Consider the following 16210-nt stretch of genomic DNA (forward strand, 5'->3'; position numbering starts at 1 on the left):
TTTTGTTCCTTTCTTGAGGAAATAAAGGCAAAATACCTGTTGCCTGAATAATGAGACTGAGTGGAGGGGTAGGGATAATGGAAGAGAACAGATGGGAGAAGAGGAAAAGGGAAGTTAATGGTCAACATTCTGTCCTGCCACATTCATTGGTTGTTCTTTTCTCAAACACAGCTTTTCAAGTAGCTCTCAAGTTTAAGAATGCCCATGAAATTGTTCAGGGGAGTTGCTTAAAATGCACAGACCCTGCTTTATTTGAAGAATACTCTGGACCAATGAAAACAGGCTAATCTATAAGACTATGTTAATGTCCACTTGTGATCAAGTCCAGATTGAAGTAAGAGCATACAGTCCTACAAAATAGAAGGAAATATTTTAGGTGAATGAAATTGAAATTTATTTTTCAACCAAGCGTTGAATAGCAATCTGGTGGTGTTTGAATAGCAATGCCCATTGTGACTTCGGATCCGTGGGCTTTTTGACTTGCCTGTGAAGCAGTTCTTTTAAACACAGGTGGGTGCTGGGCCATTATTTAACCAAGACTCTTGGACCATAGAACTGCATCAAAACAGCATGACAGTTCAGAGGACAGTCAAGCAAAATGTACTTCTGTGCTATATCTAAATGGCAAAGGAGAGGAAGTACTCAGGAAAACAGTGTAATTAGAGGCAATTTAAGCTCCCTCGTAAGAGGAAAAGCAAAATAGTCTATATTTAAAATTGTATTGGGAACTTGAAGTTCTAAGGTCGTAAAGGTAAGGCTCAGGGAACAAGGAGAAGGGAGGGCTAAAAGGAAGAAGGCACAGTGTATACTCAGATACCTTAAAGAACTAGAGAAACAGTTCTGGGAGAAAAGAATAGTAACATAACATTTCTCTTAAGCAGTACAATGAGAGACATCAGGCTGGGGAGAAAAAGAATAGGAAATGTGGGAAGAGGTTTGATAAGGTAGGGAGAACTGAGATGGAAGCAGATTGAATATCTATAAGAGAAAATAAAATCTGGTTTTTTAGGTAGAAATATTTTTCTAGTACAACGTCTCCAGGAATGCTATTCACGTTTAATTTAGATTATACAGCTTTATTGTGCTCACTATATATTTTTCTTTTTTTCTCTCTCTCTCTTTTTTTTCAAAAGATGGAGTCCCGCTCTGCCACCCAGGCTGGAGTGCAATGACACAATCTCGGCTCACTGCAACCAGCGCCTCCCAGGTTCAAGCAATTCTCCTGCCTCAGCCTCCTGAGTAGCTGGGACTACAGGCACCCGCCACCACACCTGGCTAATTTTTGTAATTTTAGTAGAGATGGGGTTTCACCATATTGGTCAGGCTGGTCTTGAACTCCTGACCTCAGGTGATCCACTCGCCTCGGCCTCCCGAAGTGCTGGGATTACAGACATGAGCCACCATGCACAGCCTTTTTTTCTTAAACTACCTTAAAAAGTGCTACCCAATCTTTTTGGCCATAGTGCAGATGGAGCCTCACAGAGTCTCAGAGAATTTCCTCTCCTGAGCGTTAATTTTGCTTTCCTACATGGTCCTGCCATACTGAGAAAATAAACATGGGTTGTTTCTTCGACAAGAAACAACTCCCAAAACGACTCTAGTTGTTAAAAAGGAGGCAAAAATACCGATGTTTCAAGTTTTTCCTGTAAAAGCTTTCTTCTTGCACAAATAATCCTTCATGGCTGCGTAATACTTTTTACTTTTAAAAGTAATGCACTTGGCTGAGTGCAGTGCCTCATGCCTGTAATCCCAGCACTTTGGGAGACCGAAGCAGGTGGATCATCTGCTTCGGTCAGGAGTTCGAGACCGGCCTGGCCAACATGGTGAAACCCTGTCTGTGCTAAAAATACAAAAACTTAGCTGGGCGTGGTAGTAGGCGCCTGTAATTCCAGCTACTGGGGAAGCTGAGACAGGAGAATCGCTTGAACCCAGGAGGCAGAGGTTGCAGTGAGCTGAGATCGTGCCATTGCACTCCAGCCTGAACAAGACAGTGAGACTCCGTCTCAAAAAAAAAAAGGAATGCACTTTCAGATGCATTACCTCATTTAAATTGCAGTACAGTCTAACATAAAAGGCATTTACTATACCATGTGTTTCTTACATACTGCTTTTTCTACTATCAAAACCAATATAAGGTTAGCATAGTTAGTTTCTTATAACCTCAATACTTCAACCTTTCACAGTTTTCTCTTTATTGTTTCCTTTGTCTTTCCTCCTGACTAGAGAGCATTTTATGCTGCTGAGCAGTTCTCTTGACTGGCAAATTGCTAGTCCTTCACTTAGTGAACTAACCAGGACTTGTAAGACCTAGAAGTCTAGGTTGGGATACATATCTGGCCTCCTATGTCATAGCCAGCTGCCCGGTCACTCATTGGTAGTGGGAGAGTCACTGTGGCCTGTTGAGGCTGTTGAAGGACATCCAGGGCTATCACCCAAAGTTTGAAAGCCAGACTAGACTTGGCTTTGAACCCTAAATTTACCATTTAATAGCTTTGTGGTGTCCTCTGTAAATGATGATAACCACTTAATGTTGTTTGTAAGTTTCTGAGTGCGGTAGAGTTGCTGCCATATAATAGGCATTGAAGAAGTTTCATTCCTCTCCCTTGTCTCATGGAAGGAGCACTGCCCAAGAGAGGAATCACTCACCGCTTAGGAGACAAGGGTAAGATATGATCTCCATAGAAATAGAGAAGTGAGACCCAGTGCGCTGGCTCGTGCCTATAATCCCAGCACTTTCGGAAGCTGAGGCAGGAAGATCGCCTGAGGTCCACCTGGATACCATTATCCCAAGATGGCCCCAACAGTGCACAGTGACCAGCCCAATGAGCCTCAGAATTATATAACAACAAACACAGACCTTGTCAGCCAATCAACATCACCCAGACATTTTACTTTCATAATGTGGGACAGAGATAGTCATAGTGTTTCTGTTTTAAAGGACCTACCTCCTTTCTCTTCTAAATCTCATCCCTGAGGGTCTCCTAGTTGCCTCTGTTTGTGCCAGGTTCCCCACTTGGCAGTAAAAGTTTTCCTTTCAGTCTCAATCTTAGGTCCTGAATAGTCTTTTTTGTTTTTTAACAGCACATTGGAAGAATTTGTATCTTAGCCTTGGAGAAAGAGGGATGACAGTTATTTCCCCATAGGAGAAAATATAAGAAAGCCCCTGTGAATTAGACACGATAGCTGTTGATTGTCTGCCTAAAGAAGAAAACAAAGCTGCAAGGGCTGCACGAGATGGTAGGAAGAAGTTGCTTCAACAGCACAACCCATCTGTCTGTGACTGGCAGTGGATGTGCTGACTACTGAGGATGTGCTGAGTACATACATTGGGCAAATACCACATCAGGTACCAGAGATGGGAAAGTAAGAACATGGTTCTTATCCTAAAGACTTCCAAGCCTAGTGGGAAAGGACAAATGAAATAATGTAACACATTACGATGGTGGTTCATGCTGAAATATGAGCCAAGATGAAGATCCTCTGTGGTTATCAGAAGGGGTATGGTCAGTTCTAGCTAGGGGGTAAAGAGAAGGTGTCACACAATGGGGAATACAGATGCTAATTAGGGTCTTCATGTTGAATCTAGCCAGCAGTTATGTGAAAATGAAATAAGTTATGGAGTTTATTGAAAGCTCGGGTTTGTCCTCATTCTTCTGTTTTCATTTGAGGCAGGGTCTCACTGTGTCACCCAGGCTGGAGTACAGTGGCATGATCTCGCCTCACTGCAACTTCTGCCTCCCAGGCTCAAGTGATCCTCCCATCTCAGCCTCTCAAATAGCTGGGACTACAAGTACATGCCACCATGCCTGGCTGATTTTTTTGTACTTTTTGTAGAGATGGGGTTTTGTCATGTTGCCTCGGCTGGTCTTGAACTGAGATTAAGCTGTTTGCCTGCCTCGGCCTCTCAAAGTGTTGGGATTACAGGCGTGAGCCACCATACCTGGCTGATCTTTTCAATTTATACATAAATGTGTATTTCACAAATGTGTGTATATATATGTGTGTGAGTGTATGCATGTATACGTGTGCATATGTGTGTCTATCGGGGATATGTATATGTTAGAAATACTGGGCTTTCTTTTGTGACTACTGGTCTTGCTTCTCTAGCTTAAATGTTCAAGGGCTTGAAGCCATGCTTCTTCTGTTATACATTGTAGATATAATTGGTGATTTCCCCTGAATAAGCTGAAACTGGGGTCACCTTACTGTACAGTTATTGTTATTATATATATATAATAATTATATATATATGCATGCACACACCCACACTCCTTTGACATTAATTTCAAAAATATCTTTCTCTCTTCTTTTTTAAGACTTCTGTCTTTACCTTTCACCATGTATTTTCTTCTCCATGCTTGTCTTATAGTTTGCCAGCATCAACCAGCCTGGGACCCAGCAATGTGCACCTGGATCCCTGAAACAGTGGAGCAAGCCCAGTATTATCATATTACATGTAGCCCCTGTTTCTATTTTCAAAACTCCATTCGATTCAGCAACTTTCAAATTGTCTTGAGCTTTAGAAAGTGCTGCTTTCTTTATTTGGAGGAGATGCTCCAGGCCCAGCATTGCTCTCTTCTTGACCCTTAGGGATCTTTTCTCCTAATATTACATATGCTGAGGCCAGGCACGGTGGCTCACGCCTGTAATCCCAGCACTTTGAGAGGCCAAGGCGGGCGGATCACAAGATCCGGAGATCGAGACCATCCTGGCTAACATGGTGAAACCCCGTCTCTACTAAAAATATGAGAAAATTAGCTAAGTGTGGAGGCGGGCACCTATAGTCCCAGCTACTCAGGAGGCTGAGGCAGGAGAATGGCACGAACCCGAGAGGTGGAGCTTGCAGTGAGCCGAGATCGCGCCACTGCACTCCAGCCTGGGCAATACAGCGAGACTCCATCTCAAAAAAAAAAAAAAAAAAGTACATATGCTGGAGCTCTCTGTTTCAGCCTGCCTAAAGCTGTCTCCCCTCCAGCTGTTTGAGAGTCACACTGATCCAAGGAACAGGGATTTATTCCTCTCACATTTAACAGGAGGAAAGCTTGAAGTAGCATAACCTAATAAAGATTCCCCAACTGGGCCAAAGACTCTGTTTCGTGTGCTGTTCCAGTAAGTGCCCCTCCCCAGCTAAGAAACTAAGAGGCAGAAATTCACCTATTCATCATTGTGTATCCTCTCTTGGGTAGTGGGGCAGCTGTGGTTGAAGCTTACCTCACAACCCCTCTATTATGGAGGCCACAAAAGCACGTTGAAAACTATAATGTATTATAGCAACATAGGGTACTACTGCAATTATGTTAGAAACAGCAACCCGTTAAAGAGAAAAGGTTTTTTGCGTAGATCACACCCACGCCTCATTCCTCTGTCACCATTTATGTGAGCTACTTTGGGACTAACTTGTTCCTTGGTGTCATTAAGAGGCTACTCATGTTATCACGAAGGGGTACAAAGAAGACTTCAGCGTTTCAGGAGTATTCCTTTATTTTTAAAAAAATGTCTGGGCACCGTGACTCATGCCTATACTTCCAGCACTTTGGGAGGCCAACGCAGGAGGAGCTCTTCAGCCCAGGAGAAGACTAGACTGGGCAATACAGCAAGACTTCATCTCTACTAAAAAATTTTAAAAATAGCCAGTGTGGTGGCCCATATCTGTAGTTTCAGCTACTTGGAAGGCTCAGGCAGGAGGATCGCTTGAGCCCAGGAGTTTGAGACCAGCCTGTGCAGGAATCCAGCCCGCAGACCCTGACCCAGTGATAGATGAGAGATGTACACTGACACAGATATTTTGCCTGTCAGTCTGCCTAAGGGGCTCTGCTGTTGGTCTGGAGCATCACCTCAATAAGCTAGCAAAGTTCGCATTTATTTAGTACAGATTAAATGACAAAGGTCTCGAGTAAACACCACTAGAGGGTAATTAACATTGCTCACCCCCCAAATAGAGAGCCATTATGCACTCGAGGTTGATCAAAGGTTGGTTTTAGGACTACATGAGTAAATAAGCTATTTAGATAAACTTCCCCACATTCCCTTATTATTTGCTTTTTTGCTATTAGCTAAAGGTGGAGGGGATTAGGCTGTCTTCAGCCAAATCTGTTACTGAAGCGATGTAAACCCCCACAGACTTCCAAGAAGGTTTGCTCTATTTCTTATAACTATCTTTAAAATTTTTTCCACCAGCCTGACTGAACTCCCACAAGCCTGGTCAACATAGCAAGACTTCATCTCTCCAAAAAATAATTAAGAATTAGCCAGGTATGGTGGCCCATATCTGTAGTCTCAGCTACTCAGAAGGCTCAGGCAGGAGGATTGCCAGAGCCCAGGAGTTCAAGGCTGCAATGAGCCATCATCATACCACTGCACTCCAGCCTGGGTGACAGAGCAAGACCCTGCCTCTAAAAAAAAGAAAAAAAAAATTGTGCTGAACATTGATTAATTGTAGGAGGTACATGTATATTTTTTATGATCATCTATGCTTTTTCTCATTTATAAATGCCTCCAGATTTTTTTTTTAATTCTGTGAGCAGAACTTCATAGCTACTAGGTTAGGCTAAAACATAATTAATGTATAAGAAACAGGACCCAGTTCCATTGAATCCAAAGGTAAATTCTAAATCTCCCACATTTGTCTTTTTTCTTTTAAAAATTTATTTGCTAATTTTTCTTAGCATTCGTTTTCCCCATTTATGCTAAGAATACCCAAAGTACTTATAACAGCATCATTTATAATAGTAAGCAATTAGGATGTTAGGCACACTATCAAATGATGTTCAGAATGGTAAGTCTAATGAATGAAATTGTGTCAATAAAAATGTTAAATTTTAAGTGTGACATACAAAATTGTATATTACACTTTTTTTTTTTTTTTTTTTTTTTTGAGACAGAGTCTTGCTCTGTCACCCAGGCTGGAGTGCAGTGGCACAATCTCAGCTCACTGCAACCTCCACTTCCCGAGTTCAAGTGATTCTCCTGCCTCAGCCTCCCAAGTAGCTGGGATTACAGGTGTGCACCACCACATCTGGAAAATTTTTGTATTTTTGGTAGAGACGAGGTCTCACCATGTTACCCAGGCTAGTCTCAAACTCCTAAGCACAAGCTATCCACCAACCTCAGCCTCCCAAAATGCTAGGATTACAGGCGTGAGCCATCATGCCCAGCCTAATATATAATGTTTATGGATGCCAAAGTATGTGTCAAAAGTATAAAAGCAAGTGGTAGAATGGTAAATGCTGAGTTAATAAGAGCGATTTTTATATAATGATGAACATTGAGGTAGGAGAGAAATACAATCAATAGTACATGGGGCTTCAGTGGATTGACAGTGTTTTCTCTTTTTAAAGGGAAGCAAATATGTGATAATGTTAAGATTTGAAAAAGCTGAAAGATGGATGGATGTGTGTTCCTTTATTAGTTTCTTGCTTATGTGCGTGAACAACTTCACAGTTTTTTGAATGCCATTGTTAAACCATCATACTCCATTGTGCTGGTCATTTGAACTTTTTCACTTATTCTGTTGAAATCTTATAGAAAACAACATGCAGAGAGAATTTTGGAAGTAGAAGGGAAGAGGACCCACGCAAAGCGGGAACTTGAGAGATACAAGTTACAGTTAGCAGAACAGGAAGCGAATATTCATATATTAAGAAAATTACAAAGAGGAACTCAAGTAAATAAGTTACCTAAAATTACAATAGAGGAACTAAAAATAATGAGACATCCATATCGGGAGGGAGGAGGGTGTAAGTGAACTAAGTTCTTATCTATCATAATAGGAAGGAAATCCACAGATAAAGCCTGTCTGTCTGATAAATAAAGAAGTGGCGATATGACTGTAGTATTTAGAGATAGGGAAGTAACCACCCAGAAGAATTTTTAAAACTGTAGCCGTTAAAAAGACAGACTTGGTTCTAGGGTTTGAGTGGAAGGCAAAGGGGTGGGTTAGAGCAGCAAAGCTTTCTTACCTCTTACAATAAGCTCTTAAGCATTGTTGATGTTTTTGTAAATATGTGCATGTACTGCTTTCGTTAAAAAAATGTTTTTGAAGATAACACAATAGTAAAACCATCAGACCCAAGAAAATGTTCCTTTCTTCAATAATCTGACCTAGTTCCTTTTCACTTTTTTTTTTTTTTTTTTTTTTTTTTTTTGAGACGGAGTTTCGCTCTTGTTGCCCAGACTGGAGTGTAATGGCGCGATCTCAGCTCACTGCAACCTCCACCTCCTGGGTTCAAGGGATTCTCCTGCCACAGCCTCCCAATTAGCTGGGATTACAGGTGCCCACCACCATGCCTGGCTAATGTTTTGTATTTTTAGTAGAGATGGGGTTTCACCATATTGTCCAGGCTGGTCTCGAGCTCCTGACCTCAGGTGATCCACCTGCCTTGGCTTCCCAAAGTGCTAGGATTACAGGTGTGAGCCACCGCACCTGAGCCACCGCACCTGGCCCTATTTACTTCTTCTTCTTTTTTTTTTTTTTTTAAGTGAAAGCAAGTTTACTAAGAAAGTGGAAGAATCAAAGAATCCCTATTCACTTCTTGACCTGTGTTGTATACTTGCTAATAAATTATGTATATTTTCGTCTTTTAATTGGTATCCTGGAATTATCCTTTTTATTTCTGTTTTTCTTCCTTTTATTTTTTGCCCTCTGCAAACATTTTAGAGTTGATTTTTCTATACAAAAGTTTGAAGACTATTCACTTACGGAAAGCTTGTTTCTGACAGTTAAATGAAACAAGGGAGGCTTCTACAATTCAAATTGGTTTAAAATATACCTATGACAAATAGAGACACAAAGTAGATTTGGGCTGAGGGAGGGGGATGAACAATAACTGCTAATGTGTTGTCATTTTTTCTGGGGTGGGGGATGAAAACATTTTGGAATTAAAGAGTGGTAATGCTTACACATCTTTGTGAATATACTAAAGTCCACTAAATTGTACACTCTAAAGGAGTGGATTTTATGGCATGTGAAATATCTTAACAAAAAAATTCCTATGAAAAATATTGCAAGGGAATAAACAAAAATGATAGTCATTGTGTTATAATCAGGGGATGTTTTTTCTATTTTCGATTTCCCTAAAGTTTTGGTAATGTGAAAATAGGTTCATAATTTAATAAATATTTTATTTATTTTATTTTTGAGACAGGGTCTCACTGTTGCCCATGCTGGAGTACAGTGGTGCCTTCACTGCAGCCTCAACCTCCTGGGTTCAAGTGACCCTCCCACTTCAACCTTCTGAGCAGCTGGGACCACAGGTGCATGGCACCATGCCTGGCTAATTTTTTATTTTTCATAGAGACAGGTTCTCACTCTGTTGTTCAGGCTGGTCTCGAACACCTGGGCTCAAGCAATTCTCCTACCTCAGCCTCCCAAAGTGCTGGGATTACAGGTGTGAGCCACTGTGACAGGCATAAGAAATATTTTAAAGTAACATAATTAGCCTGAATGTATGGTGCCATCTTCATTTGTCCAAGTTTTCCTCTTCATTCCATAACACTTTTTATTTTCTCCTGCACTCTAATGCATATAATTGTTCATGCATGAATCTGTTTTATTTATAGTTTTGGCTTTGGTGTTACTCTTTTTTAAAATACTGTTTTGAGACATGGTATCTTTCTGTCACGCAGGTTAGAGTGCAGTGGTGCAGTCATGGCTCACTGCAGCCTCTGCCTCCAGGACTCAAAGAGTCCTCCTACCTCAACCTCCCAAGTGGCTAGGACCATAGGTGTGTACCACCACACCCAGTTAATGTTTTTTTTTTTTTCCATAGCGGCAGGGTCTCACTATTGTTACCCAGGCTGGTCTCCAACTCCTAGGCTCAAGTGATCTACCTGCCTAAGCCTCCCAAAGTGCTGGGATTACAGGTATGAACCACTGTGCCTAGCCTGGCATTACTCTTATAAAGGGTATACCATGGTAAGATTATAAAAAAATTTCTATGAATTTGTGAATTTTGTTCCTAGTAGTTTTATACTTTTTTTTTTTTTTTTTTGAGACAGAGTCTTGCTCTGTCACACAGGCTGCAGTGCAGTGGTGCAATCTCAGCTCACTGCAACCTCCACCTCCCGGGTTCAAGTGATTCTCATTCCTCAGCCTCCTGAGTAGTAGCTGGGATTACAGGTGTGTACCACCGTGCCTGGCTAATTTTTGTATTTTTAATAGAGATGGGTTTTGCCATGTTTGCCAGGCTGGTCTCAATCTCCTGGCCTCAAGAAATCCACCCACCTCGGCCTCCCAAGGTGCTGGGATTACAGACATGAGCCACCATGCCCGACCATACTTTGCTTTTTTATTAAAAAATGTTCGGCCGGGCGCGGTGGCTCACATCTGTAATCCCTGCACTTTGGGAGGCCGAGGAAGACGGATCATGAGGTCAGGAGATCGAGACCATCCTGGCTAATACAGTGAAACCCCGTCTCTACTAAAAAAAAATACAGAAAATTGGCCGGGCATGGTGGCGGGCGCCTGTGGTCCCAGCTGCTCGGGAGGCTGAGGCAGGAGAATGGCGTGAACCCGGGAGGTGGAGCTTGCAGTGAGCCGGGATGGCGCCACTGCACTCCAGCCTGGGCGACAAGACTCGGTCTCAAAAAAAAAAAAAAAAAATCGTCAAGTCCTTGATCTATCTGAAATGTAGCTTTGTATATGGCTTGAGAGGGAATTAATATGATTTGTCCTAATCAATGACTAGATGTCATAAACCAATTCATTTTATATTATATATTGATGTTATTTAAAATATCAAGTGTGTGTGTGTGTGTATACAAAGTCTCTCTAAATTTCCTAGTCTGTTCCTTTGACTTATTGCCTGTTCCTAAACCAGTATCATGCTGTTAGGTTTTATGTCTAGTAGAACAAATTCCAACTCCTTGCATTATATTTTAAAAAACAAAAAATCCCACAAATAAATAAAACTTGCGTCCAAATATGCTAAATGACTTGCTCATATATCATTTAGAGATGCAATGCAGAGAATAATCTCAGTCTTCTGAGTTCAGTCATTTATTCATTCTATTTAGCAGATTTTTATTGAGCATCTACTATGTAACATAGTCTAATCCAGCTTCTAAGGATCCAGCAGTGAAGGAAACACAAAACTCTGTGCCCTCATGGAGCAAACACATATTCAACATTATTATTCATTTTTAAATAGCTACATCTCTGCTAAATTTTCCAGTTTTTGAGAAATAAATTTTAGTTATTAATGCAGCATAATTAGAAGAGTTGATATCTTACACTTCATATCTCACAGCTTATTTTTTTACACATAACATTTTTTATTTTATTTATATATTTATTTATTTATTTTGAGACTGAGTCTTGCTCTGTTGCTCAGGCTGGAGTGCAGTGGTGCAGTCTCAGCTCACTGAAACCTCCACCTCCTGGGTTCAAGCAATTCTCCTGCCTCAGCCTCCTGAGTAGCTGGGACTACAAGTGCACGCCACCACAGCCAGCTAATTTTTGTACGTTTAGTAGAGAAAGGGTTTCACCATGTTGTCCAGGCTAGTCTTGAACTCTTGACTTCAGATGATCCGCCTGTCTCAGCCTCCCAAAGTGCTGGGATTACAGGCGTTAGCCACTGTGCCTGGCCACATTTTTTTTTTTTTTTTAACTCTACAGTTTCATTTCTCTTTTTTTAATGCTAAGTAGTCTCTTCTCTACATCCATGGTTGATTTCAAAAAACCCCTTGTAGGAGAATTCCCTGTCAAGAGCATAAGGCTTTATGAAGCAAATTAGGAAAACTGAGGCCACTATTAAACTAGAAAGAATACATATTTTCCTTAACCATTTGTTCAAATAGGACAATACATCTGGCACATATTATGTATCTGAAATTAGTAATTAATTCCCATTCACCACTTCTTGCTTTGGGAGAACTTCCTATAACTTCTCTTTTATGAAGTTTCAGCAAGACACATGATTATTTTATAACACATGATATTCATGATGAGTCGTTTTTTCCCTGTTGGTTCTGGTTGCTACATTTCTTGTTTTATGACTTAAATTACTTCTACTCTCTACACCAAAATGATCCCAAGGCAACTGAGTAACTTGAGAGAAGTTAAATATAATTACATATTTGAACTCCAGAGTTAAACAGCTCTGCTTCAGACTTAGCTCCCCCACAGAAGATATGACTTGGACAAGCAAGGTAACCTCTCTAAGTTAGGTTTCTCCATCCATAAATTGATAAGAATAATATGTACCTGCCTCGTAGGATTGTTGAGAAAATTGAGTGAGATACAATGTGTCAAATTAATATCTCAGTGCTTGGCACATAATACATGTTAAATAAGTGTTAGCCAATGTTATTATTGAGATGTTTGTTAAGACCATTTCACTACAAAGAACAGTGGTTCATCTGGGTGATGAGAGCAGGGGTATCATGACGGTATTTATGGAAATAAGGACTTTAAGAATCTTCTGGTGTATCAAGAAAAGCTGTTGAGCTGGGCCTCTTGGACTCTGGAAGTCACTCAGGAACTAGAAGCATCCAGTGAAAGAGTCACCGATCTGAGTCATCTTCTTGCTGCCTTGGCAAGTTCAAGGATCCCATAGATGCAGTGACTCAGCATCCCTCCATCTGTACTGCTACCATTCCCATTTCTACTAAATTTTCAACTCTCCTATAAATACCTTTTGATTTTGGCTTACCTATAGCTTCTGCTTGTTCATAACTGCTCACTCATCCTTTCTGATAACTCAAAACTTCAACTTACTCACAATTTGTCAGTTCCACATGAATTTTCTAGGCAATAATGGCTGTTTGACTCAATAGTATCCCTATTGAAACAGAGGTTCTATGCTCAACCTCCTCGTAGGCCATAAACCCATAGAAAACTTGATGGCCTTTGGATCATGAGCACATTGCTAATTCTAGTCAGCTGAGCTGGGAGAACTGGGGGCTGAGGGGTTCTGGAAGCTGGGTAGTGAACGTGGCATAGAACATGGCGACCTTCTTAGTAGGACCTGCAGGCTCCGCAGTTCCCCCTAGAAATGGGCTGTGTGGTGACTGGCTTATCTGTAAACTACACTTTAGGTAAATTATATCTCATCTATTCAACATAGCCAAAAAGAAATGTCTCACTCCTCCTCCATTTTATTACTTTGGTTGGTTTCGAAGGGCAGTAACCTAATTTGAACTAACTTAGACAAAAAGAGGAATTTATTGGCTCACAGGATCCAGGAAAGGTTTAAAAAGTTGATGTCCAAGTCCAGTCTTCCCATATAACTTTGTTTCTTATTTTATTTTATTTTACTTTTACTTTTACTTTTTTTTTTTTTTTTTTTTTGAGATGGAGTCTCACTCTATTCCCTAGGCTGGAGTGCAACAGCACCATCTTGGCTCACTGCAACCTCCGCGTCCTGGGTTCAAGTGATTCTCCTGCCTCAGCCTTCTGAGTAGCTGGTATTACAGGCACGTGCCACCATGCCTGGCTAATTTTTCTATTTTTAGTAAAGATGGGGTTTCACCATATCGGTCAGGATGATCTCGAACTCCTGACCTCAAGATCTACCTGCCTCAGCCTCCCAAAGTGCTGGGATAACAGGCATGAGCCACCGCGCCCAGCCTATTTCTTATTTTAAAATTGAACCCTATTTTCTTTGTTTTCTGATCCCCATAAACTGGGACTCCAAGTTTGAATGATCTAATGCTCTTTCAGTGACCTGTTTCTTGCTTACGTAACACTTGGCCCATATGTGTATGGTTCGTTTTTAGCTCCTCCAGGTTTCCTTTGAACTCCTTTTACTCCCTCACATTCTTCATGTTTTACTTTCTTTAATCTTGGGATTCATGTTACTTCCCCTTCCTGTATTCTGTCTCCAGTAACTGAGGTATCTCCATAGTGCTTCTCATTTCCTTTTAGTTTCATTCCATTCACTTCCCTAAAGTTCTCTCCTGCTTCTTCCTTGCCTCTTTCTCACTGAGCTCATGAAGTTCTCTCCACTGTCTCAAGACAAAGGTATCCCTGTTGGAGTAAGTAATCTTGATTTTCTTTCCTCAGCAAAAGTTCACGTTGGGGATCCCTAGTGCATTTTTTTTTTCTTTTTTTTTTTTTTTTGTTGCCCAGGCTGGAGTGCAGTGGTGCGATCTCGGCTCACTGCAAGCTCCGCCTCCCGAGTTCACGCCATTCTCCTGCCTCAGCCTCCCGAGTAGTTGGGACTACAGGCGCCCGCCACCACGCCCGGCTAATTTTTTGTATTTTTAGTAGAGACGGGGTTTCATTGTTTTAGCCAGGATGGTCTCGATCTCCTGACCTCACGATCCGCCCACCTTGGCCTCCCAAAGTACTGGGATTACAGGCGTGAACCACCGTGCCCAGCCACTTTTTCTTATCCTCTTATTGCTATCTCCACTATTTCCTGAAATTCATCTTCTTGTTTTTATCCAATCTCTTCTAATGTTCCCTTTATCCCCTCTTTCTCTTATAGAATTAGTTAATTCCCTATATTCAAAAGAGTAAATGTTAGCAGATATTTCCCGTATTGCTTTGGTAGGGCTGCTGTAATGGAGTACCACAGACTGGGTGGCTTAAACAACAGAAGTTGTTCTCACAATTCTGAAGGCTATAATCCAAGGCCAATGTGTCCACAAGGTTCATCTCTTTTGAGGCCTCTCTTGGGGTTGTACATGGCCATCTTTACCCTGTGTCCTCACAGGGTCTTTCCTCTCTGTGTGTCTGTCTTAATTTGTGCTTTTCATGAGGACACCAGTCATATTAGATGGGGCCCACGCTAAAGACTTCATTTTAACCTAATTGTCCCTTTATAGACCCTGTCTTTGTTTGTGCTGCTTTAACAGAATACCACAGACTGGATAATTTGTTAAAAAGAAAGAAAGAAAAAGAAAGGAAAGAAAAAAACCGAAACTTATTTTTAGCAGTCTGGAGACTGGGCCAAGATCAAGATGAAGGCACAGGCAGGTTCATTTTCTGGTAAGGTTCCTATCTCTGCTTCCAAGATGGCGCCTTGAATACCATGACCTCCAGAGGGGAGGAGTGCTGTGTCCTCACAGGGCAGAAGGCAGAAGGATGGAAAGGGACAAACTCCCTTCATCAAGCCCTTTTATGAGGGCACCTCGTTCCATTCATGAGGAAGGAGACCTCGTGGCCTAATGACCTCTTAAAAACCCCACCTCTTAATATGATCACATTGGCAACACTTAAATTTTGGAAAGGACACACTCAAACTATAGCCGATTTTATCTCAAAATATACAAAAGGCAGTCACATTTGGCATACTAGGGGTTAGGACTTCAACATCTAAATTTGGGGGTGGGGGCGATATTCAGCCCATTCCATTGCCTATGCTTTAAAATCCACATCAAAATTTTACTTCTTACCAGGCACAAAGGCACACACCTACAATCCCAGGCTACTTAGGAGGCTGAGACAGGAGGACTGCTTGAGCCTCGGAGTTCACCTCCAGTCTCAGCAACATAGTGAGACTGTGTCTCTTTAAAAAAATTTTTTTTTAATTTATTTTCTTCTTCTCCTGGAAGTTTCCTGATCCAAAGAGGTCACTGTGATTTCATCCTTATAGAACTTGTACCGAAGTTTTTATCCTTGTCATTCATTGCTAATCAGCCTCTTGTTTTGCCGTATTAACTTATTATGTGCCATTTGTGTTGTTAATTTCTTATGTTCTATTTTATCTACCAAATAAGATGAGATGAAAATAAACCACACCTTCCACTTTCCGAATCTCCATAGTGTGTGATACAGCACTTTGCTTGTTGTATGTTCTCAATACACAATTTTAATAATTTAGTCAATGTTCTGCCACTTCAGGTTATCCTAAGTTCAAACCGTATGAAAGCTGTTCACTCATTAATTGCTTTCAGTCAGTCAATTCCTAAAAAATGTGTTCTTTTTGAAAAGGGTCCTATTCAGTCAAATTAACAAGAATTCAGTTTGATGAAATCAGAGCAGTTGTGGACCATGTTTGAGGTTGACCCGATTTAGGTCAAAACCAGCAGAAATTAGTGGTAAGGCTTCGATGAGGTCAGTTCAGGAAGAGGTTTTTAATAGGATAATGGTCAGAGGGAAGGTGATGGAGTTCATTCAGTTGGCAAGAGGAATTTTGAGTACAGGACACCCCTGAGCTGCAAGTCAGGCAGAGGGACACTACAGATCCTGCTCAAGTCTGTGGCAGGGGAAGGAAGCATCCTCTCAGAGGACAGCGCCCCGGGTGAGTCTGATGGGGGAAGCATC

Source organism: Piliocolobus tephrosceles, chromosome 11 (assembly GCF_002776525.5).
Source record: "Piliocolobus tephrosceles isolate RC106 chromosome 11, ASM277652v3, whole genome shotgun sequence".
NCBI lineage: Eukaryota > Metazoa > Chordata > Mammalia > Primates > Cercopithecidae > Piliocolobus > Piliocolobus tephrosceles.